The following is a 26,986-nucleotide window of genomic DNA, read 5'->3' as shown; positions in this document are numbered from 1 at the left end:
ACATTGATTAAAAAAAAGTATTTTCTGCTTCATACGAATAGATAAACTCACTTATTGTAACTAGAGTATTGAGAAGATTGTGATTCAATGTGGCATTTATGTAGGTGTTTGGGCTACTATATATCAATAATCTTCACAATCATATTAACATATGACACAAATTGTAATGCTCAAATTTTGATAGAGTAGTGCTAAAAAAAGAGAGTAGTTTTACAAAAATACATATATTATCTTTTTACAGTGCTGCAACGAAGGTTTCAGCGCATCACTGCAAAGCGTGCGTAAGCATAAGTAACATTAACCTAGCAATAGTAATAGAAGAAATAGAAAGAGAGAAAGAAATTAAGTGGCAACTGTTAAATTACTCATATCAGATATGTCACGCCCCAAACCCCAAAGGGTCCAAAGTATGAGAGAGATGTCTCAAGTACTTGTAATTTTTTTTTTCCTTTTTGACAATTCAATCCACAAAATTCTTATCAAGTGCCAACAACAAGAATTATCATAATAATCCCATAGAATATACTTTCAGAGTAAGTCAGAGCTCTAAGCATTAATTACAAGGACCATAGGCCACAAAAGAATAGAAGTCTAAATAAAACAATTACATAACAACAGCTTGTCCCATCAGTGGAAATACAGTCATAACCACTATAATATACAAAAGAATGAGTCAAGCCTAGTCTAAGATGTACACTATTTAATATATCCATTACAAAAATTCAGCCTCCATCAGTAGTTAGTCTAACTACTATTAGCCACCAAAAAGCTGTCTTAAAAGATTGTTGTCTACTCTGAAAAGTTTATAAAAATAATGGAATGAGACAAAACCCAGTAAGTAGCACAATAATGGGGGTGGGGGAAATGTAAGTTTCATCTTCAATAATAATAATATGACAAGAATGATTACATAATGAAGCACAAAGTTTCTCAAAGTAAATACCTTGAAACTATATACTATAATCTGTGAGTATCAACAATATAATTTCTAAAATCATAATATCTAACATAAGATAAATTATCACAAATTTACCACACTACCACATAAACCGGTCAGGGGATCCACCCATTCACAACTGGCATGATATTATCCTCTCTGGTATGCAGACTCTTGGCCCCATGGACAGCAACTTCACCCATACCCTCAAGGTTTTTCTCTCTCCCCAAGGGCAGCAGAGAGAGCGCGTCAAATAGGATCTCTCTTGCATATGGTCTCTTGGCCCCATGGACAGCTGCCTCACCCACACACAATCAAAGAACCTCTTCCTCCCATGGACAGCAGGGAAGAACGCGTCATCCAAAGTGAAAGGGCACTGACCTAAATTTGATTCCATTGTTACAAAGACTACAGAAATCAAATCGGGTGCTCACCGGGAAATCACACATGGCATAGGGCTAAAATCACATAAACTCACAGGTTACCTTACTTTAAAACACATAGTTCATATTCAAGTAGTTTCAGAAAACCTTAAATAATTTAACTTCTACAAAGTTTGTAAGGTTTTCAAATTTCATTCTTGTCAAAAGATTTTCTAACAATTTCTCAAATAATACAAGACAAGATAAGCATCTTTAAATTTTTCAATACACCATAAAATCAATGATTTTCTTATCAAATATTAAATAAAAGATGCTCATTTTTCCATATCAACAATTCATGCATTTCCCCAAATGCAATATCAAATATGATGCATTTTTTATATATAGTAAGGGTCACAACACAACACTTTTAAGAAAGCATATATCCATATATATCATTTTCCAAAATGTGTTTGACTCAAAAACAACATTTATAAGACATGATTATTTTCCAAAAATACCCATTAAAAAGCTACTTACCTTACAACCGCAAAATCCTAATTCTCCGAGCTCCAAGGGGAGATTAGCTAGAACCTAAATAATGTCAAGCAAATCTATCACAATGAGCACAAAGCTTGAAATTGTATCTAACTACAAATTAGGAATTGCCAAGTAAGAACTCAATTAGGCAAGCCTAGTATTCAACCTCACATGTAATGTATTCTACTTCCAAAATTTCTCAAAACACTTTAATTTGCAAGGCATAGACTCCCTTTTATACTCATAAATCTTTCAAGGTGTCATATCTAACACCAAAACCTCCACACTTTACAAGTGCTTCCCACAAGATTTTTATAACATCATCAAGTGACCCATGACACCAAAATCATAATTTTCTCTAAGACAAACAATTTAAATCTTTAACTAGCTCCAATAATCAATGAAAAATTATATTCATCATCTATCACATATTATAACTCAAAACCTCTAAATTTTCACCACAACAAGCCTTAGATACCCATCATTGTAAAAATCATGAACTCACTCATCAAATACATCCACCAAGACCAAAATCCATACATATAAACACATGAATATCATTTCCAAAGCTCTTAAATTACATGAATAACATTATTAAAGCTTGAGTAAAATAACCTCAAACAAGAACATAATACTCATCAAAAAAAGATTTGAACTTTTACCTCAAATAAAATAATGAAGATGCTTTGGAGTTCCTAAGTATTTTTCCGGTGATCTTGCTGGAAAAATGATGGTGAGATAGTGTGTTTTGGAGTGGAGGCTGGCGGGTGGGTGTGTGTGTCTTTCAGTAAAATGAAGAGAAAATGAAAGAAAGAAAGGGGAAAGCCGGCCAAAAGAGAGAAGAGATGTGGGTGAAATTGAGTGGATGAGAATGATGGGTAGTGGGGTTAGGTGGGGGCACATGTGGTCCACAAAATTCTGACTTAATTTTTTTTTTTTTTTAACTCACGGGATGTTACAAGGTATGTGTGTATGTATGTATATATATATATATATATATATATGTAGATATACATATATGTTCCTTTAAAAATTGTCAGTGGCAGAAGAGATAGAGTACACACAGCGCCTTTATGTAAGTAAAAAAATAATAGCCAAAATAAAGTGAATGGTGATTTGGTGACCATGGCAAGGACAGAATTTAAGAAGTCCAACCCTAACAAAAGGAATACATGAAGTTATACACTTGATAGGAACCGTGCTTAGACAATATTGGTATATTGTATTATACACAATTGAAAGATTTCGACTTGATGTCACAATTGAAGTCCAACCAGTCAGGTTGCAGAGAAATTGCAACCAAGCCAAACTATTACACTCTCAGAAGCCAAACAGATTGGGCCAGCTTCAGTTTGTCAACATTTGTATGATAGCTAGCATATAGAAATTTTATGAGAAAACTTGTGCCGTCATAAATTCTATCTAAAACTCAACAATTGTAGACTTAAAAAGGCAGCCAGCTTTCTTTGAGAATCTGTTGTCATTGTTGCAGGGAGACACTATACCTGCACAAAATCAGGAACCCAGTAAGTCTCCTTGTTGTTTCTAAACAATTTCTCTTTCAACATTTCTACTTTAATAAACCTGGACAAATATAGAATAGCTCCATCAGGAAGAATAAAGTAAAAAACACACATAGAAACTCAAAATGAGGAAAAGGGAGGAAAAAAAAAACAACAAAATGAGAGTACAGAGACATCAAGTTAAATTTTGTCAATTTAATATGTCCCTCAAACAAGTTCAATCTGATCCTTTTGTTCATATATGTTAGCAAATAAAATAATTTAAAAAAAAAAAATTTAGGGGACGATCTGAAAATGTTACCTTCACAACCAATCTGTAGCCAAGGTAATTTAATTAATATCCAGACTAATATTATTAAGCGTGCTAACCTTGGTAAAGGATATTAACACAAACACATTAATTACATTTTCAAAGTCTAACAAAAGTACGAATGTGTGATTCACATATGTGGGGGAACATTAACTTTGTCCTAGTCAAGAAGAAAAAGGCCAACCATAATTGGGCGATTAAATCTCTTCATAAGTGAGTTCTTTAAATTCCTCATCATAGAATATAGCAACGAATTTAAGGAAGATAAATAACAGTAATAAACACAAATTTGAAATTTTGACACCTCTACAAGTCTACATAAAGGCAACTCGAATAACTTCTATTGAGTTATGCAGGAGATGATTGTGTTTCCATACAAACTGGATGCTCAAATGTATACATTCACAATGTCAATTGTGGACCTGGACATGGAATCAGCATTGGATCACTAGGGAAGGATAACACTAAAGCCTGCATGTCAAATGTCACCGTCCGAGACATAAAAATGCAGAATACAATGATTGGAGTCAGAATAAAGACTTGGTAGGTATAAAAATACATTCCATTTTCTTTCCTATTTTTTGACAGTCTTACATGGTAATTTATAAAATTATACATGTATATTAAATCACAAGATTCATTAAATCATTTAAATATGTTATATGGCTAAAATACATGTGGATAATTTTATAAGTTGTTGTGCAAGTAGTAGATTGAAGGAACTTCAATTCTTCCAAATTTGTTTAGAATTTTTTTTTTTATCATAAACTGACATGTTAATTTTTAATCACACCAATTAAAAAAATGATTTGTTATGTTGTTCAAAATAACCTGTAAATTTATTATGACTAGCCAGTTTGGGCAACCAATATATATGCTATAAGTTAGCACTAGACTCACACATGGACTTAAGCACTTGCAGTAGTAGAGCTAAATAACTATATAGCTATTTTAGCTCCACCAAAAACAAGCATGCAGGAGTGGAGCTAAATCTATTTTTTTTTAGCTCAATTGCTACCGTGCACATCTATAAATAGATGTGCACTGTTCATGAGAGCTAAAAAAAAAAAAAAAAATTATTCCTCCAACCGGATTAAAATATTATTTTTTTCCTTTTTCTTTTCTTCTCAGAACTCTCACAATCTCTCAACTCTCTTTCTCAACTTTTAGACCTCTCACGCCGCCGACCCACGCCGCCACAAACCTAGCTCTGACCACGGCAACCCCCACCATCACGACCACCACCACATCTTCTCCCATCTCTCTCTTTCCTCTTTTTTTTTTTTTTTTTTTTTTTTTTTTTTTTTTTGTCTCTATCTCTCCAGCAATCGCCACATGAGAAAGAGCTTCGCCACCCACCACCTCACCACCACACAGGCACACACACCCCAACAATCACAAAATAATAATAATAATAATAATAATAATAATAATAATAATAATAATAATAATCAGCAACCTCTCCAACACCATACACACACCACCACCACCTCCAACACCCAAAAACCCACAAATCCACCACCACTAAACCCATAAATCCACCATGAACCACCAACAACAACAACCAAAGCAACCCCAAAACCCATTAAACCCACACCACCATCAGCACAACCAAAAACAAAACCAACACCATCAACCCACTACCACCAATCACCAAACCCATCTTAAAAAAAAAAAAAAAAAAAAAAAAAAAAAAAAAAAAAAACCCCACTGATAAGCAAACCCACCACCACCACCGATCTACACGGACCTAGACCCATTCCATGGACCAAATCCACGGATTGAAACACACGAAACCAAACCACAGCACCTCCACAGACTCACCATGCTCAGCCACTACCGATCTAGACGAAGTAAGGTCACCTCCATGGACCCACCATGCTCAGCCATTGCTGATCTATACAGAGCAAGGTTTGAGAGAGTTGATATGAGAGAGGGAGAAAGAGAGAGCTGATTTGAGAGAGGGAGAAAGGTTGAGAGTTGAGACCGGTGACTGAAGAGAGAGAGAGAGATGATAGAGACTGAGGAAAAAGAATAGGTTTTTTTTTAAATATTTATTTGGAGAGAGAGTGAGAATAAAATATTAATTTTTTGTTCTGTAACCTCAGACTCAATGTTCACTGTTGGTAAAATTTTTGGGTAGCAATTGCGGTGGCAGTGGAAGAGTTGGTGGTGGCAGCGGCGGCGGCGGCGGCGATAGTGGCAATAGTAGTGGTAGCGATAGCGGTTGCGGGTGGCTATGATTGTTGTTTATTGTAGTAAATATATTATTTTATTGTAGTGGATATATTATTTTATTGTGTTGTTTATATTACTTTATTGTGTTGAAAGCTAAAATAAATCTACTACTGCAATATATATGTACGTAAAATAAATAAAATAACTTTAGATAAAATTAAATAATTATATTTTTAACTCGATTACAGTGGTTGCTCTTAATAATAATATTGTTTTGCAATGCAGGGATGGTCAGGCTCAGTACAACGAATTATGTTCTCCAACATTCTAGTTTCGGAAGTCTCGCCTCCCATAATGATTGACCAATACTACCGTGATAAGTGCAAATGTCAGAATGAAAGCTCAGCTGTGGCAGTGTCTGGCATAGACTATTTAAATTACAAGGAACGTACAATTAACGTAGAAGCTGCTCAAAAAAACCAATAAAGTGACCCTTTTTGCTGGTAAGTATATGGAGAATTAAGAACTACAACTGTTCCTCCAATTGATTGTTTGCAAACTGGCAAGTCACCAATCGCCAAAGCTCAGTCTACTGTTGATTCTTGTTGAGCTTAGCCTAAATATATATATATATATATATATATATTAGGACAGAAAATATTTGAATATTTCTCTAGGGATGTGCTGCTTAAGTCAAGTTGTTCGACCATTTTTATCAAAATGGTCATGATAAGTTAGTTTGGTATATAATTTTTTATGTGGCAAATATATATACCACCCTAGCTTAGAGGTGGAGCTGTCAGTGATATACAAATGCATATATACTTTCAGTAAGTATATTTACTAAATTTTTAGAACTTATTGTTATTTGAATTCTAACAAAAATATTAAAGTTATCTAGTTTGATATTAATAGTGTATAAAAATACACTAAAAAAAACTTATTATTTGTTATCAAAGTTATGCTTAATGATTAACTTTCTCTAAATAAAATTAATCTATTATCATGCATTACCAAATAGAAAGTTTTATAAATGACCAAATCCACCAATATATATAAAAGAAAAAAGAAAAAAGAAAAGAAAGAAAGAAAGAGAGAGTTGTCTATGTAAGGCATGTGACCACTAAGCCAGTCACCCAATTTTACTTTAAAGAGGATTATTAGACATTTTGGGGAGGGGACCAACCCCTAACCTTTCAAATTTTAATATTTATATATTTATGGTATAATTTTAAAAAAATATATATTATTTTAGGGGCACCCAAGCTAATACAAAGCTCCACCGCCCCTGGGTGCTAGGGGTGAGCAAATGAATACAGGAGCCGACCCAACCGACCGGCGCCGACGACACCATCCTGACACCAGGGCCGACCAAATGAGCTAAGGCCGATGTTTGGAGGGCGAAGCCTGTTCCGATGCCGGTGCGGTGCAGTCACCAGATCAAAGAAGGCGAAACTGATCCACATCGATACCAAACCTAGTAATCGTTTCTCCCTACAGTTTGGATACAATGTCTTTCACAGGTTCTAATTTTAATTTTTTTTTTTAATGAAACGACGTCATATGGGTGTTATTAAAAAAAAAAAAAACAAAACAAAACAAAAACAAAAGCAAAAGCAAAATGGTGCATTTTATGCTAGGTTTTCAGATCTCAAGGCCATATAAATTCATTCTTTTGTCCTGAATCTCCTGATATCCTTTAACTCTCTCTCTCAATCTCGTCTCTTAGTCTCGCTTGACACAGCGACGCTTGCCTGAGCTCTCACCTGAGCTCTCGCCGTCGCTCACCAGTCACGGCAAACCAACGGTAAGCATGAATGATTCTTAATCTCATGTACTTCGTAGTTTTTTGGGGTTGTAAAATATAGTACAATGGGTTTTAGGCTTGTAAGTGAAGTGAAGTTTATGATTTTGATTTATTGGTGAGAGCTTGTGTTTTTGTTTGTGTCTGTATTTGTCTTTGTGTTTGCGAGTGATTGAGAGTGTTTTGTATTTGGTGAGGTTCTGAGTGTCGTGTGTACTGTGTATAATAGGCATAAATTAAATGACTTTGTGTTTGTGTTTGACTTTAGTCCCACTTAGGCACTTACTTGAATATCTCTTTGTATTTCTGAGTGTCGTATGTATTTCTCTTTGTGTTTGCGAGTAATTTAATTTGTCCTTGGATCATTACTATTTGGGTGAACAGATTTGTTGAACAGTGTTTTTATTTTTATTTTTATGTGAACAGATTTTATTTATGTGAATAGATTTGTTGAACAAATTTTTTTATGTGAACAGTGAACAAATTTTTTTTGGTTAATGTTTCAAATCAAACCGACCAAACTGATTAGACCGAGCCGATCAAACCGTACCGCCATAGGTCGGAAAACCGACACTAATCGGTATGCATCAGTTTTAATTATTACAAAACCAATCCCTATTGGTTTGATAACAAATTTGAAAAAATACCGAGCAAACCAAATCGCGCACACCGCTATTGGGTGCAGTTAAAAAGATCCTTATATCCAATCTATCACCCAATTGACCTGAGCAGTACATTCCCAGAGCATAAACCCCAAGGAAAGCAACGTCGAGTTCTCCAAGCAATGCTGTCCCATCTGGTCCATTAAATGGAGCCCAGCCATCCCCAGCTTTCCATGAAAGTTTAGCTGGTTCCTCAGAGTAAGATGTCCTCCATGGGGTGAACTTCAATATCACATCTGATGATCCTGGATCAAGGGTACTCTTAACAATGCTTGTGGTTTTCCTAGTGGCATGGTAACTTGCATATGCTAAAAATGTTACAATCAAAACAATTGCTTGGTGGGTTTTGTAGGAAAGTTTGGTTCCCTTGATGTACTCCAAGAATCTGATTCCAGGGGGCTTGCTATACTTGCTTTCAGATGTTGGTTCTGACAGTGAACCCATTTATCTATTCTCAATCTGAAGGGGATAAAGAGGAAGAAGAAGTTTAACTTCCTATTATAGGTTCCACAATCTGCAAGCTGAAAATAAGATAATTAAAAAAAAGGAGACATGAGACTGAATTTAAAGAAGAAACTGAGAGCTATTTGCCTGTTTCTGCACAGAATCTATCACAAAATTCAGCTGAGGTAATCAACTACTGTCATATATAATACAATAAAAAACAGATTGACAATAAATACTTCAAATTCCTATACAATGAGTTGGGGACATGTTCAATCTGACTTCTATTTCACTTGTTCTGACCTATTCAATTTACAATTTTCAAACTTTCTTTAAGAAGCACCATTTTTTTTAATCCAGCAATATTTTAAAACCAGCTCCCTAACTTGCTTGGAGGTAAGTCCCAAACATTTTCCCAAAAGTTTGATTCTGAACTTAATGGCTCAATAAGCTGATGGAAAGCCAATGGCAAAAGGTGCTTCTGAACTACAAGCTAAAAACCATCTTTCAGGTTGAATCCTCTACTTTACTTTAATTTCAGTTCTTTCATACATACAAAATCACAAACTAGATTGAAAAGGAAAAGAAATCCATACTTCGAAACAAATCCTTAAACCAAACTTTTACAGACCAACAAAAAAAAAAAACACCTTTCAACAATCAGAGAAAATTCACCATTTTTCAAACCAAAAGTGATCCTTATACATTTACCCAATTTTTAAATTTAACTTCTCAAATCTAAATCTTTGACAAAATCATCCTCCTCATCGTCAACAAAAAACAGTTTCTTTTTTATTACTAACGATCAAAGAGTCACCAAAAAAAAAAAAATTTCCAAGTCAAATGTATGTTTGAAAAAAATACCATTTTATCAAAATCCCTTCCTTGAAGAATCATTCCTAGACAAAACCCATTTCTCAACACCCAAAACAATACTATAAAATTAACTAAGAAAAATTGACAGAAAACTTGCACAGATACCAAAACAAATATGAGAAATTTATATTACTCTGTAAAACTTACCTTTGAGTTTAGCTTTAGCTTAGCTAACTGCGATTCCTTGCTTTCACTTTCTCTCTCTAAAATACACAAAAAAACACACACTCTCTCTCTCAGTATGTCTTTGGTTTTGGTTTTGGTTATGGTTCTGGTTTTGCTTTAACGAACAGAACACACTTCCGTTTATAAAGGCTTTGTTTCGAACGCGGAAGTAGCAAACGTTGAGGATTCTTTATGTCAGTAATAATATTTTAATAAATTACTATAATGCCCACTCTCTTGCTTTTGATGGTTTTCGCGTAAACTGCTATTTTGTATTACGATACTGCCATTGAATTTGTCTAAATGACAAAAACAACCCTCATTAGTATATCTGGTTGGTCTTCTTCCCCCATTGTGCCCCAGCTATAGACCTATTGCATCCAAACGAATCACAATTAATTGAAGTTCATCTTACTTACTAATGCCTAAGAATTTACTGGGGTAGAAGATAAGTTCAAACCCAATATCATGAATTGGTTGGGAAGGGATGTTTGCAAAACTTATTGACCGAATTATCTATCCAAATGAATAGAACAATTACAATGGAACTAATTAAAAAAAATCTTGAAAACCACAAATAATCCAAAATTTTAGCAAATATAAAAGCACGTTTAACTATAAAAAATAAAATCACAATTAAAAAAAAAAAAAACCAAGACTTATTTATGTGACCACTAAGCCTTGCTCAATTTATTTTTTGATAAAAGAAGGGAGTATTATTTATATATTAGAGAGTTTATACAATAACAAGCCCAAAAGAATTCAAATGTCACATTTTACTAGTCCCAAGGTGCTTCATATCCCATACAAAAGTTGGATATACAAAAGATGGGCATGGATCATAAAGTTTCAAAATACTATGTTGTTGACAATCCATTTTAACTAGTACATTTGCACATCCATTAGCCTCACAGTATATGTGAAGTAAATGGACAATTCATACTCCCGCCATAAGGTTCAACCTCACTCAATTTTTACTTTTAAGAGGATTATTGGACATACTGTACTCCTCTACTCTAAGCTATGATAGACAATGGGGCATATAAAAAATAAGTGCTCTATTTTTACTACCTCTATCATACATCTAATCTAGGGCACATATCATATTCTGGTTGAGTTTGGATTTATGGGTGGGTTTGGTTGGCATTAAGTTTTCTCATTTCTGCAATTCTCCAACCTATAGAGTTTCAACCTTTTCTGGATTTTTAGTTTCCTAAGTAGATTCCATTGACTCTTACTAATCCGTGTTCATAAATCTCTGTCTCCCTTTCAGTGAGATATGCTGAAAGAACCCACAACTTGTACAAACAAAAATAAGACCAGCATATCCAAGAAGCCAAGGAGTATATATATATATATATATATATATATATATACACAACTTGAGCCAAACATAAAACCAAACTTAAAAACACACTTCTTTTCTTTGTTAGCCATGTCCAACATGCATTAAGTGCGTACACATGCATGCATGATTCCATGATTCCAATTTATATTGATGAAAACAAATCCTTTTTTTTGCTAAATGGGTAAGATATATTTCATTAACTCCAAGAAACACTGAATTTTAGATCTTCGGACATCACATAGATGCCTAATCACCAACCATTTCAAACAAAATCAGTTAACTGAGCTGTAGTTTGCATTTGTGTTTCCTTAAGACAAAAATGGCAATCTAGCCCTAGGCTCTCATTTTTTTTTTTTTTTTTTTTTGGTTGTTCCCCACAATGTTTCTTCAAAGCTTTCTACGTCTCAATTCATTATAATACAATTTCAAACAGTCCAAAATAATATTAAATTTAGACTCTCCTCCCTTTCTTTGCACTTATGCCAACATGTAACAATAAATTTATAGCCACACAATATTTTCATAACTACTCACATGAGTTGTTGGAATTGGCCATACATAAAAAGAACATAATCCTCTTCATTTTCTTTGATTTTTTTTTTTTTTTTTTTTTTGAGAATCGCATTTTTTTTCTTTGAAATTGAGAGGGTCAATTTAACGGTAAAGAATTTATTTCAAGGACATAACAGTGTACAAAGTATTGTAATTATTGTGCTCTAGCTCTTCTAGCTAGGGGGCCCTTGTTGATTGCAATGCAAACTATATGCATGTTTGTGCTCTGTCTCTCTCTCTCTCACTATAATTTTTTTTTTTAAAGTAATATTCCGTAATTTGTAACTTCCAAAATTAATACAACTAGTCGCTAACCCGTGCGATGCACATGATAATTAAACAAAATTTATACACATTCACTTTTATTAGTATAATCATTTGAAAATAATTCTAACTAATACACAAATGTAAGAGACACATTGACTTACTATTTAAAGTAGCATTCTGAAGAATTTACACATATTGTGCAACTGAGCCTTAATTTCTCATCAACAATAAAAACATGGAAATTCAAAACATGGAAAGAAAATAAAAATTACAACAATTAATTCCATTATCTTTCATGCTATACTTTGTAATTGTACGGAATTAAGTCAACTCAATTTAAGTAGTTGTAATAAAATTGGCTTCTACTATTCTCTATTCTATAGAGATATGAACATATTGGATTTTTCAAACAATTACCGGTATTGCAATAAAATGATTTATTATTGAAAATAAGAAACAAAGAAAATCTGTCTATAGCTTAAGAAACACAATATACTAAAATTAAAGAGATAAAATTTTCGGAGGACAAAATATTATAGATAATTTTAGAAACAGATTATACACTTAAAAGGGTTAGTAATTTATAGCACTTACCTCCTACTATTAGTATATAGACACTAAGTGCTGTCGTCGTAACACTTTGAAAGAACCTTCCTCAATTGGACCCTATCAAAAAAAAAAAAAAAAAAACACCCAGTTAACAAAATTGATCCAAAAGGGTCTAAAAAGCACACAAAATCAATTCAAAAAACAAAAATATGAGACAAAGTAATTACTTTCCGCTGCCAATGAAATCGTGTTTTGTATTGATGTTCCAAACTGCAACACTTATCTCTCTAAGGCCTTCAATTAACAAAAATACAAACTCCTCTTGGAATACCGGAGTATTATGACCATCTATACACACACACACAAAAAACAAAATCAACATAACTCACTATAACTCTATAGAAGCCTCAAAAATATAAAGAGAAATTAAAGGGGTTGAATTTGATATTTACGTTTAAAGAGAGAGAGTTTGCAGAAACTGTGGCTTTATATATCTTAACTTGAGAGAGGGGTAAGGTTGCTAGGGTTTTGAGGTGTTATAATGTTTTTATTTTTATTTTTCATTTTTTAAATATTGTGCTGACGTGGAAAATTGTGATGCCAGCAGAGGTTTCGGTTTTATATATATAGATTATTATTATTATTATTATTATTATTATTATTATTAGGTGTATTATTAAAATACACCAAAAAGTATATATAGGTCCACATTATTTCTAGATTGTCTACTCTTTGTTTGCCATATTTAAATATATATGTCAACCATTCATAAAGAAGAAAACCTGTAATTGTACAAGGAGTTAGCAAAATATTGCTTTCATTTATTTGTCAAATTAGGCAAACAAATAGCACCCATTTTATCGAATTACAGAACGGTTAGGACAAGCAGGAGATCCAGGACTGCATACTCATGTTCTTCAATAAAAAAATAAAAAAAAAAAGGTTTCATTTCATGTTATATCTACTGAAGTTCTTTAAAAATCACATTAGAACCAAAGTTGAGAAGTGTAAATACCTCAAATGTGGTGCCTCATATCCTGTAAAAAGGGCAAAATTGTGTTAGGAGAGAAATAATACCAAAAGAAATATAAACAAAACCAAATACAAGATTATGAAATAAATGTGGGTACTCGATCATGATACAATTTATGTCAAAATTATCCCTCCCCTGAGAGAGAGAGAGAGAGAGAGAGAGAGAGAGAGAACCTGAAAAGAAATTTATATCTAACACAAGATATGTTCTAAAAATTACTAATCACAATTTTCATGATGCTTAATCAATAGATATTATATAGGTGATCAAAAATCACAACCACACTTTTCTTAAAATTGTCAAGAGCTTTGTGTTTTTACTTTTTAGTGACTTCTGTCATGGCTCTATCCATGAATATAGAACCTAAGTTGGAATTCTCTTCTCCCACCTGTTGTAAAGGGAACAAAAATCCTTAAATCTTAAAGCCTAGTACGTAGGACAGTAGCATCAAGCATCTTTATTTTGATTCAATTTAAATTTAGCCGGTAATTAAGGGAATTTAAATTTGAGAGGACGTAGATTACTAAAAAATATTCTAGGAAGCTAGAATACTTCACCTGAGGTGTCGTATTTATTCAGCCGATTTACTTTTCTTTTTTTTTTTTTTCTTTTTTTGTGTTATACTCATAATTGTACGTGCTTCTTAGGTAAGGACTAATAACATGATAAGGACAAATATTTTCTTCCTAATCAATATTACATTTCAAATTTCCATAATTTTTTGTCAAATTTTAGAAAAAAGAATTCATTCTTATTTGTTAAAAGAATGAATAAGTTCCAAAAAAGTGAGCATGAAATACACATACACATACACATACACATACACACACAAACCATTCATGAAAACAATTTTATTTTGGCGCAATTGCACTTTTAGTCCCTACATTTTGACCTTTTTCCATTTTAGTCCCTACATTTTATTTTTTCCACTTTTAGTCCCTAAAACCAATTTACGCTTTCCGTTTTAGTCCTTGAAGCACTATTCCGTCACCAAACTAACGGGAAAACTGGACGTGGCTGACGTGAGCATTAAAATATTATTAAAAAAATTATTTAACATTTTTTAAATGCCAAAATTATAAATAATTAATTAATTACTCAAATTTAATTTTGTTTCTCTTTTTTTTGGGAAGAACATGAAGAACATGTTCATGTTCTTTGTGTTCTTCCCTATAATCAATCTTCAGCAACAACATCAAACCTAGCAACAACATCAAACCCACAACACAGCAGCCACCACCACCTAAAATCCAACAACACCACCACCGCCACCACTGCCAAATCCATACCCACAAACCCAAACCCACCAAAACCGAAACCCACACAACCCACTCACCGAATCCCACAACCCAAACCCAAAATCCACGCCGATCTGAGCAAACCCACGCCGATCTGAGCAAACCCGAAACCCACGCCGATCTGAGCAAACCCAAACCCACCAAAATCGAAACCCACACAATCCACTCACCGAATCCCACAACCCAAACACCAATTCCCACAACCCAGTCACCGATTTCCATAACCCAACCACCAATTCATCGATTCCACAGCCCAGCAACCATCGTGACCCACACCTCAACCTCGACCACAAACGCCGATCTCCACCACAGATGCTGATCTCCACAAACAAACACCCTCCATCACGCCGATCCCCACAAACCCACACCCTCCATGCCGATCTGAGAGAGATGGTTCGAGACAGAGAAAAGAGAGAACAAACCCACCCATCACCGGCTCTCCCTTTACCGTTGCCACCCATCATCAAATCCAAAAACTCAAATATCTCCCATCGTTTTCTCTGGATCAAGAATCCATGGCATCCATTATTAAAACCTTGAAGATCTGCCCCTTGCTCTGCTCTTCGTTGGTCGAGGGAGAACCTGAAGTGCGAAAGGGCCGAGTCATTAGGCACAATGCAAGCTTGAAGAACATGTGTTTTTATTCTAGGCAAAGATCCAGAAGAATGGGTCTGAAGATGGGTAGTGGTGGAGGGTTGTTGAAGATGCGTTTGAGCATTCTTTTTAATTAAAAGAAAGTAAATTTTTTTGTTGGAAAGAAAATAATTTTTTTTTTAATTTTAATTAAATTTGAGTAATTAATTAATTATTTATAATTTTGGCATTTAAAAAATGTTAAATAATTTTTTTAATAATATTTTAATGCTCACGTCAGCCACGTCCAGTTTTCCCGTTAGTTTGGTGACGGAATAGTGCTTCAAGGACTAAAACGGAAAGCGTAAATTGGTTTTAGGGACTAAAAGTGGAAAAAATAAAATGTAGGGATTAAAATGGAAAAAGGTCAAAATGTAGGGACTAAAAGTGCAATTGCGCCTTTTATTTTTGGTTTTTATTTTATTTTATTTTATTTTTTAAGAAAAGAAAAAAAGACTTGTTGGATTGGTTTGGGGTTGCCATTTGTACAAACTGCTGAGGATTCAAATTGTAAGGTACATGCAGGCACAGCTTGTCCACATAGTCAACGATAAGGTATAAAATAAAATGCTTGGCATTTTTCATATACACAATCAATGATATCGTATTATGGTGCACCAGGCCTTGTGTGTATTTACATTGTAAGAAATTTATAAACAAAATTTTCTATAGTTGGATTCACACTTACAGCAGAGTGACAGCAAACTCTTTTATTTTGTCATTACAGCGGTTTACACTTTTCTTTTTTCTTTTTTGTTTTTCCACTATGCATGCACAAACTTTTAGACTTTTGGTTGTACAAAAGCTTCGGACGCCCTTTTTTCTTTTTAATTATTACACTGCACATGAAAATTGGCCTCGTGGATAGTCTTAGCGTGCGTCTGGGAAGCACGATTTGCGTTCCAGATTTTTTTTTTCTTTTTTTCAGCAGTAACTTTTTGATTTTTCTCCTATAAGTAGTATTCTCATGCACTATTTATGAATTTCACAAACTACACTTTTCAGCAATTTTTTTATTAAAAATGGGTTTCATGATAGTATTTACACATTTAAAAATTATTTTACTACAATATTTTTCAGTTTTCAGTTTTAATTTTCAATTTTCAGCTTTCAACGGTATCCAAACGGACCTGGTATCCTATAAGCATCAAAGCTGAAAGTGACATGTGGTATGTAAGCTAATCTCATGCAGGTTTGAGCATAAGCACATCTTGTTTGAGTAACTAATGTGTGTGTGTCAATGTAAATTATATCTCTTTTGATCAGTAACTATTTACTAAATATTAGTTAATGTAATTGTTTATGGACTTAATGCACACTCTGATACTTTTGGACACTTAGACCCTAAGAGACTTTGCCAAGTATGGATATTAATTTCACTTAAAAAAACAAAAGTATGGATATCATTTATCATAGTTCAAAGTAAATAGTACAAATCTATAATTTAATTCAGTTTCACGCTATTAAAGATTTGTTCAAAGTGACATGTTGTACATCATCAAATTTATAAAATTAAAAAAAAAAAAATTAAACATGATATGTCCTTCCAATGCTAAAATGTGTGTTTGTTTGTTTGTTTTTTCCCCTTAAGTAGCTGCAGATTAATAATTAAAGATGCTCTGATAAAAACTGGTGGTTGTGCAGTTTGTTCTTGATATTGGCAAAATAAACGAAGGAGAGGGGGAAAAGAAGTTTTAATGGGACTGAAATAATGAACGGTAATGCCTGCCTTGGTGTCTCAGAAATCAAAATGGTATGGAAAAAAGAAAAAAAGAAAAAACATGTACATTGGGGTTGGGAAGAAATGGAGCTACTCAATACTCATGATGTATTCTGAGAATAATAAGGTTTGGTCCTCTCTCTGATAATTCATAATTGGTATGAGGGTAGGGAAGAAAAGGTTGGTACTGGCAGAGTAGCTAGGCTTGAATGGAGGATTGAAAAAGAGATCGTTGGGAATCGGGAAGGGAAATCACTTGTGGGGCCTCAGTGAAATCAAAATTAATTTGGTAAAAATTATAGTGTGACATTGACACCTATTGTTTTGGTAAGAATACATGACATATACACGCCAAACTGTAAAGCCATTTTGGACAATCCAATGCCACCAAAACATGACCAGAGTTTGGAAAAATAGTACCTGAATCAATGGTCTCAAATTATATGAACTTCGTGGCTAAATCTGTACCTGAAACTTGAAACCAAAATGGATATGTAATGAAGTTGGCCTTTGTCTAAGGCCAACTGGTATGATTAGCCTATCATTGTTGAGGTTGATTTTTAATATCTCATTCCATTTAACTTTACAATCTATTATTCATCATTCATTTGTCTGTGTTAGGCGACTTAATTAGTTGATCCTCATGTTTTGCTTAGGAATTTATGATCTACTCTAAGACTAGTACGAAATCTTATCCTAGATATTCAAGTGATAAGTATCAATATGAGCCAGAAACTTCATGCCAAAGATTGCACCCATCTTTTTGTTCAAATTATGCAGGAGGTCATGTTGTTCAAATTATTGTTACATAGCTTTACATAATAAGATTCACAAACCAATTAGCAAAATCTCCAAAGAGAACAAATCTAAATGCCTAGGTAGCAAATGAACCTTGACTTTAAAGAACAAAATCAAATGTCTAGGTAGCAAACTTTGTCTCTAAAGAACAGGTCTAAATGCCTAAGTACTGAACCTTGGCTGTGAAGAACAAATTCCTAGGCAGTGAACCTTGGCTATGAAGAGCAAATTTAAATGCCTAGGTAGCGAAATTGGCTTTAAGAACTAAATTAAATGCTCAAGCAGTGAACCTAGGCTGTAAAGTACAAACCTAAACTCCTAGGTTGGGAACCTTTTTTATTCATGCCAATTTGTTGTAAAAGTAGAAAAGTTGATATCAATTTGTTGTTATAGTTGAAGTCTTATTACCAATTTGATGTAGAGAGTGGCCTTTAGATAGCTGTAGGGACACGATTTTTAACGACCCAAGGTTGACGTTGGGCTCGTGTATAAAGGGTCCGAACAATATGATTTGTAGAGAGTGGGTTTGGAAAAGCCTGCCTTTGATCGCTGGGCAACGGTCTGGTCCTGATTTTAAGAGGGCTCATGTAGAAGTAAGTTCGGCCTGAACATCCAAACCCTACAACGATGTAGCCTGAAGGGTTGGACTCCTCGGAATTAGTCCGAGGAGCATTAAGTTCTTCCCCGTTCTTCTCCTCTTTTTCCGCCCCCCCCCCCCAATTTCCTTTGGCTTTAGTTTCCTTTTATACTCGTATTCCTCCCCCTCTTTAGGGTCCACGTGTAGATTTAGATTTATGGTGCTGATACTTGTCCCATCAGCCCCTCCCTAAAGTCGTTGGGAGTGGTTGTAAAGGCTGGAAAGCAGGGTTCATTTAGTTGCAGAACACTTAATGCATTGGCGGCAGCTTTTTCTTGGATATTTTCATGCTTCTTTTTGTCCTTTTCCTTCTTAGTACTTATCCTCTTTCGTGGAGTGGTCTGATGCGTCACTTTCTGATGGCTGACTGTCCCTTTTCTCCTCGGCCTGGCCTGTCCGAGGAGGAGTTCTTCCTTGGGCTGGGTCCTTGGGCCTTGATGTATAATGGGCTTGGGCCCTGAATTCTCAGGCCCCACAATAGCCCCTAAAAATCCTGCTGCCCGACTTTTTAGTTTGGGAGTAGGGTTTTGGTGACGTTGGGCCCACATCATGGCTCGTTCAAATATATGTACTCCACTAACACTTATGTTTTTGCATTTACATGGGAGACGTGCCCAGTCAGGAGTCGTTCCTTCATTCTTTCACTCACGTGGAGTCCTCTGGCGTTTCAGCAATCGAAGCGCGTCTTCCCGAGGATCTTCAGATCCTACGGTTGTGGATGGCGTGGGAAATTGAGCCCAGACCTGCCTTGTCCGTAGCACTCCTTGGAAAGCTGCACGAATTAAATGCCACCTCCCTACCCTTAATATAAGTAGGATAGGAGGTTATTCTCCTTGCATACAAACCCTTTATCCGTAACTAGTTCCCACCTCCAGTGTCGTCTCCCCTTAGTGCAACATGTTTGAGGCTTGGGTGGAGGTGGAGGAACTTCACTCACCGCAGAGGCACCGGACCCTTCCAAGACTAAAGGTGATGTGGTCTGGGCAGGGGAGGCACAGATTTAAGGTGTCCTCCCGCTTGGATATGGTGGGGGCGGTACCCCCCTCTCTTTCAGTCAAAATCTGAAGCAGGTTCTGGTCACACCAGATTTCTGGTGTGTCAGAAGAAAGGTTTTCTGCCATCAGCGCCGTCTGCGATACCGCAGGCGTGGTTCCATGGAGGCTCATCAACCTTCGGTTCCCTGCACCTTTTCTTCAACGGTGCCGACCCGAAGTCGGGCTCTTTTGCTGCCTGAGTTATAGGCATGTAAAAGTATTGAGGAATGACTCCCCTAGACGAAGTTTTAAAGCGGCAGCACGTCTCTCCCCTGCACCTGCACTTCGGCTTTTTCTTAATTCCCCTGTATTTTTTTTTCTTTTTTGTTTTGTGTAGTTAGTTTCAGTATGAGCTTGTTTGAGCTCTTTCAATGTACGATGTACTGTTCCTTTGTCTTAATAAAAGATGAGTTTATTTCTTTTTAAATACTTTTCCTTTCTGCAACAATTATTTTGGGCATGGGTATGCTACATATGTGCTTTCCTTTAATGATACTTAGAGCAGGGAACCTTGAAACAGAAACCTACTAATTCTAGTTTATCGATATTATCAGGCATAATAATGATAACTCCCAGTAAATTAAAACTCATAAAACTAACCAGGATAATGGCCGAGTGCTTCGTAATGCAGGCAAGGCGACCGTCCGAGAACGATAAGCTCTAAATAATTCATCTGAGAGGGTAGCCGAGCAGTGAGGGACTCCGACTCTATTTTTGGCAACATATTGCCCTATATATTGCATCAATCCTCTTGGTATTGAGGATCCAAGGATAAACCAGGGAATCCGTGTGGTTTAGGGATTATCCCAACTATCAATGGGGAATTCTCCTCGGATAGATTCTAATGTCCATGTAACGCCCAGGTTGTGCCCAAACCCATGTTGTCTCTTCTAGGTAGTCGATTTCCCTATAGGCTTGAGTCCGAGGACCATGCAAGGCCTTGGTTCTGTCCAAAACTTATAAGTTTTTCTTTTGAGTACTTGGTTTCCCCCATAGGCTTGAGTCCGAGGACCATACAAGGCCTTGGTTCTGTCCAAAACTTGTAAGTTTTTCTTTGGAGTACTTGGTTTCCCCATAGGCTTGAGTCCGAGGACCATGCAAGGCCTTGGTTCTGTCCAAAACTTGTAAGTTTTTCTTTTGAGTACTTGGTTTCCCCCATAGGCTTGAGTCCGAGGACCATGCAAGGCCTTGGTTCTGTCTAAAACTTGTAAATTTTTCTTTGGAGTACTTGGTTTCCCCATAGGCTTGAGTCCGAGGACCATGCAAGGCCTTGGTTCTGTCCAAAACTTATAGTTTCTTTTTTGTGTACTTGGTTTCCCCATAGGCTTGAGTCCGAGGACCATGCAAGGCCTTGGTTCTGTCCAAAACTTGTAGTTTCTTTTTTGTGTACTTGGTTTCCCCATAGGCTTGAGTCCGAGGACCATGCAAGGCCTTGGTTCTGTCCAAAACTTATAGTTTCTTTTTTGTGTACTTGGTTTCCCCATAGGCTTGAGTCCGAGGACCATGCAAGGCCTTGGTTCTGTCCAAAACTTGTAGTTTCTTTTTTGTGTACTTGGTTTCCCCAATAGGCTTGAGTCCGAGGACCATACAAGGCCTTGGTTCTGTCCAAAACTTGTAAGTTTTTCTTTGGAGTACTTGGTTTCCCCATAGGCTTGAGTCCGAGGACCATGCAAGGCCTTGGTTCTGTCCAAAACTTGTAAGTTTTTCTTTTGAGTACTTGGTTTCCCCCATAAGCTTGAGTCCGAGGACCATGCAAGGCCTTGGTTCTGTCCAAAACTTGTAAGTTTTTCTTTGGAGTACTTGGTTTCCCCATAGGCTTGAGTCCGAGGACCATGCAAGGCCTTGGTTCTATCCAAAACTTGTAAGTTTTTCTTTGGAGTACTTGGTTTCCCCATAGGCTTGAGTCAGAGGACCATGCAAGGCCTTGGTTCTGTCCAAAACTTGTAATTTCTTTTTTGTGTACTTGGTTTCCCCATAGGCTTGAGTCCGAGGACCATGCAAGGCCTTGGTTCTGTCCAAAACTTGTAATTTCTTTTTTGTGTACTTGGTTTCCCCATAGGCTTGAGTCCGAGGACCATGCAAGGCCTTGGTTCTGTCCAAAACTTGTAGTTTCTTTTTATTTATTTATTTTTCGAAGGTTAGCCCCTCGACCAAGAGGGGAGGCGTTAGCTTGATGTTGAAAGCCCCTAGAGCCGTCCGTGCCATTGACACTGCGAGGCATAGCCCCTAGCGAAAATTTATGTTGGAACAACAACAGCGTGTTGCTGGAAATGATGGAGCTCTTGCAGACCCTTGCTTGACAGGGACTTGACTCCACCGCCACCGGCGCCAACGCGCAAGCCTTCCTACAGACGGCGCCAATTGTAGGGACACGATTTTTAACGACCCAAGGTTGACGTTGGGCTCGTGTATAAAGGGCCCGAACAATATGATTTGTAGAGAGTGGGTTTGGAAAGGCCTGCCTTTGATCGTTGGGCAACGGTCTGGTCCTGATTTTAAGAGGGCTCATGTAGAAGTAAGTTCGGCCTGAACATCCAAACCCTACAACGATGTAGCCTGAAGGGTTGGACTCCTCGGAATTAGTCCGAGGAGCATTAAGTTCTTCCCCGTTCTTCTCCTCTTTTTCCGCCCCCCCCCCCCCTTTCCTTTGGCTTTAGTTTCCTTTTATACTCGTATTCCTCCCCCTCTTTAGGGTCCACGCATAGATTTAGATTTATGGTGCTGATACTTGTCCCATCAGCCCCTCCCTAAAGTTGTTGGGAGTGGTTGTAAAGGCTGGAAAGTAGGGTTCATTTAGTTGCAGAACACTTAATGCATTGGCGGCAGCTTTTTCTTGGATATTTTCATGCTTCTTTTTGTCCTTTTCCTTCTTAGTACTTATCCTCTTTCGTGGAGTGGTCTGATGCGTCACTTTCTGATGGCTGACCATCCCTTTTCTCCTCGGCCTGGCCTGTCCGAGGAGGAGTTCTTTCTTGGGCTGGGTCCTTGGGCCTTGATGTATAATGGGCTTGGGCCCTGAATTCTCAGGCCCCACAATAGCATTCCCACATAAAATTAAATGCGGAATATGGGTTTTAGAAAGATGTCCTAAACAAATAATTAATATGAAACAAAGATAGGAAAGAAAAAATAGAAACAAACACACATAAGAGAGAATGTCAAGAATTTATGTGGTTTGTCATTTGACCTAGGTCCATAGATGGTGATAAGAAGAAATTTCATAAGTAAAAAAAAAAAATTCTAAGTTTAGCATATATTATAAAGCTTTCAGCTAGATAAATTCTCTATAACTTATTAAATTTCCACAAGTCAGTAAACTAGAGTCTGTATTGACAGGTTTGAGATCTTAAAATAAATTTCATTATTCTTATAATAAAAACTCAATAGCTGTAAAACTTGATTCTAAATTTAAGCCCCATGATCAGTATTTTAACCCTCCACAATCAACATATATGACTTACTACAGATTTTTAATCATGCAACATTAATACAGACACTGTCTAAGTGACAGATTTGACACAATTAAATAGTAAATGATCATATTTTCATGTGCGGAATTTTATACCTATAGTGGACATGTTAAAATATATTAATAGGTAGCTAATTAACCATTTTAATCATCATGGTTTACAATAAAAATTCCGGAAGCAACCATAATAAACAGTCATCCTAATTGTCTATTTCTTAATCACATAAAATCATAAACTACCAAGAACCTTAGTCCAACTTAACCAAACTAACACCAATAATTTAATAACTCATCATACACAGCATAAATCATGACAGTTTTAACAAGTTATCAAACAAGAACTCCAACATGCAACCTACCAATGGCAACCACGAATTAGTCCATGCAATAGTTACATCCAACAATGATGAATTTCTATTAATATAACTAGACAAGACAACATAGACCACTTAAAACGTTTGAATTAAAATAAATTACCTATCTTTCACGCTCTCGAGCTCATTCCAAATACTCTTCCTGATCAAAATTCCTTCTAAATGTGTTATCAACCCAGACAACCTACACCAACAATCCCAAACAACAATTAACCTAGCCAGTTAAGTTATTATATTTCAAAGATGAAATTTGAAAATTTTCATAATTTTTAAAAACTTACTATTGGGGAGATTGAGAGAGGTTCGAGTGAGATTGAGAGAGAGGTTGTTTTGTTCCTACAAGAAAACAACAAAATACCAAAATCCCATGAAGCTTGTCCCTCAAAAATTCCATTTAAACCCAAAATCGAAACCCTAGATCGAAAATCGAAACCCTAAACCTAAAATCGAAACCCTAAACCAAAAATGGGAACCCTAAAACACAAATCAAAACAAACAATTTAAAAAACTTACTGTTAGTCGGCCTTGCGAGAGTGTCTTTAGTGAGATTGAGAGTTCGAGAGAGAGAGGGAGAGACCCAAGGCTTTGTCAGCGCTGATTCTTCTCTGTCGACAAATGCCTGCAAACCCAACTCAAAATCAGTGAATCAAACCCTAAATATATTATTACATACAGAGACAGTGCAAAGTGTGTGTGTGTGTGTGTGTGTGTGTGTGTGTGTGTGAGAGAGAGAGAGAGAGAGAGAGAGTTTATGTGTGTGTGTTACCGATCGATGAGAAGGGAATGGAGAGGAGGGAAGAGTGGAGGGAGGAAAGGGATTCGGAGAGGGTGGAAGTGAGGGAAGGAGGGGAGTGTGTTGGATTGAGAGGTAGCTTGAGATCGTTCAGAGTGGTCTGAGAGTGTTTTGTGGAGCACTACAAAAACCGCGTTCTTAAGCTGGGTTTTTGAAAAATGCGGCTACAACTTTTCCTTTGAGCCGCATTTTCCAAGAACGCAGCTCCACCCCTGGTCATATAGCTGCGTTTAATAAACACGGCTATAGACCAATGCTGAAGCCGCGTTTTTCCCAGGTGAGGTTGTGTTTAGCTCCCTAGGACTGTAGCTGCATTTTTAAAAACGTGGCTTCAGTCCCATCCAAGGTTTTTTTTTTTTTGTAGTATAGCTTGAGCTGCGTTTATTCTTCAAAAATGCTTTAGAGTTGCGTTTAATTAAACGCAGCTTCAAAGATGCTTTAGAGCTGCGTTTAATTAAACGCAGCGAGTTTATAAGTCTGGAGCTGCGTTTAATAAACTCAGCTTAGACATTTATAGAGTTGCATTTAATTAAATGAAGCTTCTATATGTCTGGAGTTGCGTTTCTTTAAATGCGGCTTCAACTTTCAGTATATAAAAAAAATAAAAAAATAAAAAATAAAAAAACCTCACCGAAACACAATTGAAAAAAACCCTAATGGTCTTGTTCTGTGTCACCAAAATATATATAATAATAAATAAAAATTTTAAATTAAAAAATTTGACCCTCTTAAAAAAATGAACAAAATTTGACAAACTGTTCAATGTGAATGAGTTATATAGATTAACAACTCGGTGGGAAAGTTAGAGAATTTCGTGGTTTTTAATGTGAAAGAGAAAAACATGGAGACCCATAAGAAAATAAAAATATTAATAATGATGAAATTGTGTTTTGGTGCAATGGGTGGCAAATTAGTGAGAAATAAAACATACTCCCTCCGTCCCACTTTGTTTGTCCTCTATTCCATTTTAGGATGTCCCAAAATATTGTCCTGTTTCTAAAAATAAAAGTCATTAATTTACTAATGTTCCTATTATACCCCTATTTTTATTAATAATTCAATTTTTTGATAAATTTATTTAAGGATAGTTTTGGAAATTTATACAATTTTAAAAGGTAGACAAGACAATAAATGATGTTCCCTTAAAAAGTTTGACTTTTCAAACAGGACAAACAAAGTGGGACGGAGGGAGTAAATAATAACACTAACAGCGCACTAAATAAAATAGTTCTAGACACGGAGTATTCTTAGTTTGACAAAATCATCTAGTGGGGGGTCAGGTTAGTCATGCAATTAAGTGCCCATGCTTTTTACTTTTAATTAGGACCTTAAGAATAATAGAGAGACATACAGGCAAGCAACCTCGTTTAAATATATCCAAAGAATTGAAAACTCGGACTGTGCTAAGTTTGAGAAAGATAAACTTGTGATGCCTCTAGATTGTTAATAATGTAAGTAAAAAATGATGTCCGTGATAATTCTAAATAAAAACTAATAAAAAATACCTCTCAAACAAAAAAAAAAAAAAAAAAAAAAACTAATAAAAAATAAAAACTTAATTATTGTGAAAAACCTTTCATCAAAATAACATCAACTAATTTTTTTTTTGCAGATGATCACTTAAAGGGTGTTTAATACTATTATTTAAACAATAATTTTCAATATTTAATTAATATTATACGTATTTTAACACAATTTATTTTCACAAAATATCAACAACAATATCTTACCAAACAGCTCTTAAACTCTAGCAGGCAACGAAATCGACAAACCGCACGTGGTATCCATGCAATAATTATAACTTTGACCTTAAACATAGCTATGCGTGGGCAGTTGGGCTAAAACAAATGTGGGTCTCATTCCAGTAAAAAAAAACAAAGTCAAAAGCTGCCTTGATTTAAATCAAGCTACATGTCCAGAAATGAGACCACCTCAATAATTAATTTGTTTCTCATATTACAAAGTTCAAAGTAACAGTGTAGAGGAAAAAGAAAGCAATAGGGTAGTAAACTAGTAATTTTCTAATATACATTGATTTTTTTTAATGGTTTGAATAATGAACTATCCAAACAGTAATCAATTTGATTGGGTTACAGAGTGCTTTGGCACATCCACTTCTATTAGGGATGCGTTTGACAAACCTAAAAGAATTGTATTTTGGAATTTTTGAGCTGATTTTAATAGGTTCCAAATTAAAAAAATGAATAATATAGATGAAGGATATTCCAAATGCATTCTAAATATATGATCTTTCCAAATTATATTCAATGCTCAACATATATGTGACAATAGAGCAATGTCAAGTTTAAACAATGTTTGTCAGTCTCTCTTTCTTCGAAACCACACGCACACAATGGCTTTTGTAAAACCTCTTGCCACCTAACACACTCCAAAACACATTAGAAGTAGTGTTTAGTGTACGCCACTATTTTCCAATGTTATGAATACCGTTTTGAAATCCATTTCGGTTTGTTCATTGGAATAGAATATTTGGGTACCAGTCAATTTCGAGTACAGTTTCGGAATCACTATTAAAATATATTTATATATTATTATTACTATTATATAAAATAATGAATTTAATATAGTTTTCTATTAAAAAAAAGTGGGATTATTATTTAGAAAAAAATTTAATTATGGTTTTTTTTTGTAAATAAAACTCACATTTTGGGTAATTGTA

At 35.5% G+C, this 26,986-nt stretch overlaps 1 long non-coding RNA gene across 1 annotated transcript; it reads right to left on the bottom strand.

Annotated features, from left to right (window-relative positions):
* Positions 1 to 473: 473 nt before the first annotated feature.
* On the bottom strand, positions 474 to 2,683 carry LOC126722084 (uncharacterized). Its single transcript, XR_007653963.1, has 3 exons — positions 2,502 to 2,683; positions 1,840 to 1,893; positions 474 to 1,318 (listed from the first exon to the last, which is right to left on the bottom strand). It is a non-coding gene; the product is annotated as an uncharacterized LOC126722084 (long non-coding RNA).
* Positions 2,684 to 26,986: the final 24,303 nt, after the last annotated feature.

The sequence above is a fragment of the Quercus robur genome, chromosome 4 (assembly GCF_932294415.1).
Source record: "Quercus robur chromosome 4, dhQueRobu3.1, whole genome shotgun sequence".
NCBI lineage: Eukaryota > Viridiplantae > Streptophyta > Magnoliopsida > Fagales > Fagaceae > Quercus > Quercus robur.
Note: the sequence above shows the minus strand (reverse complement) of the source record. Positions and strands in the feature narration are given on the sequence as shown.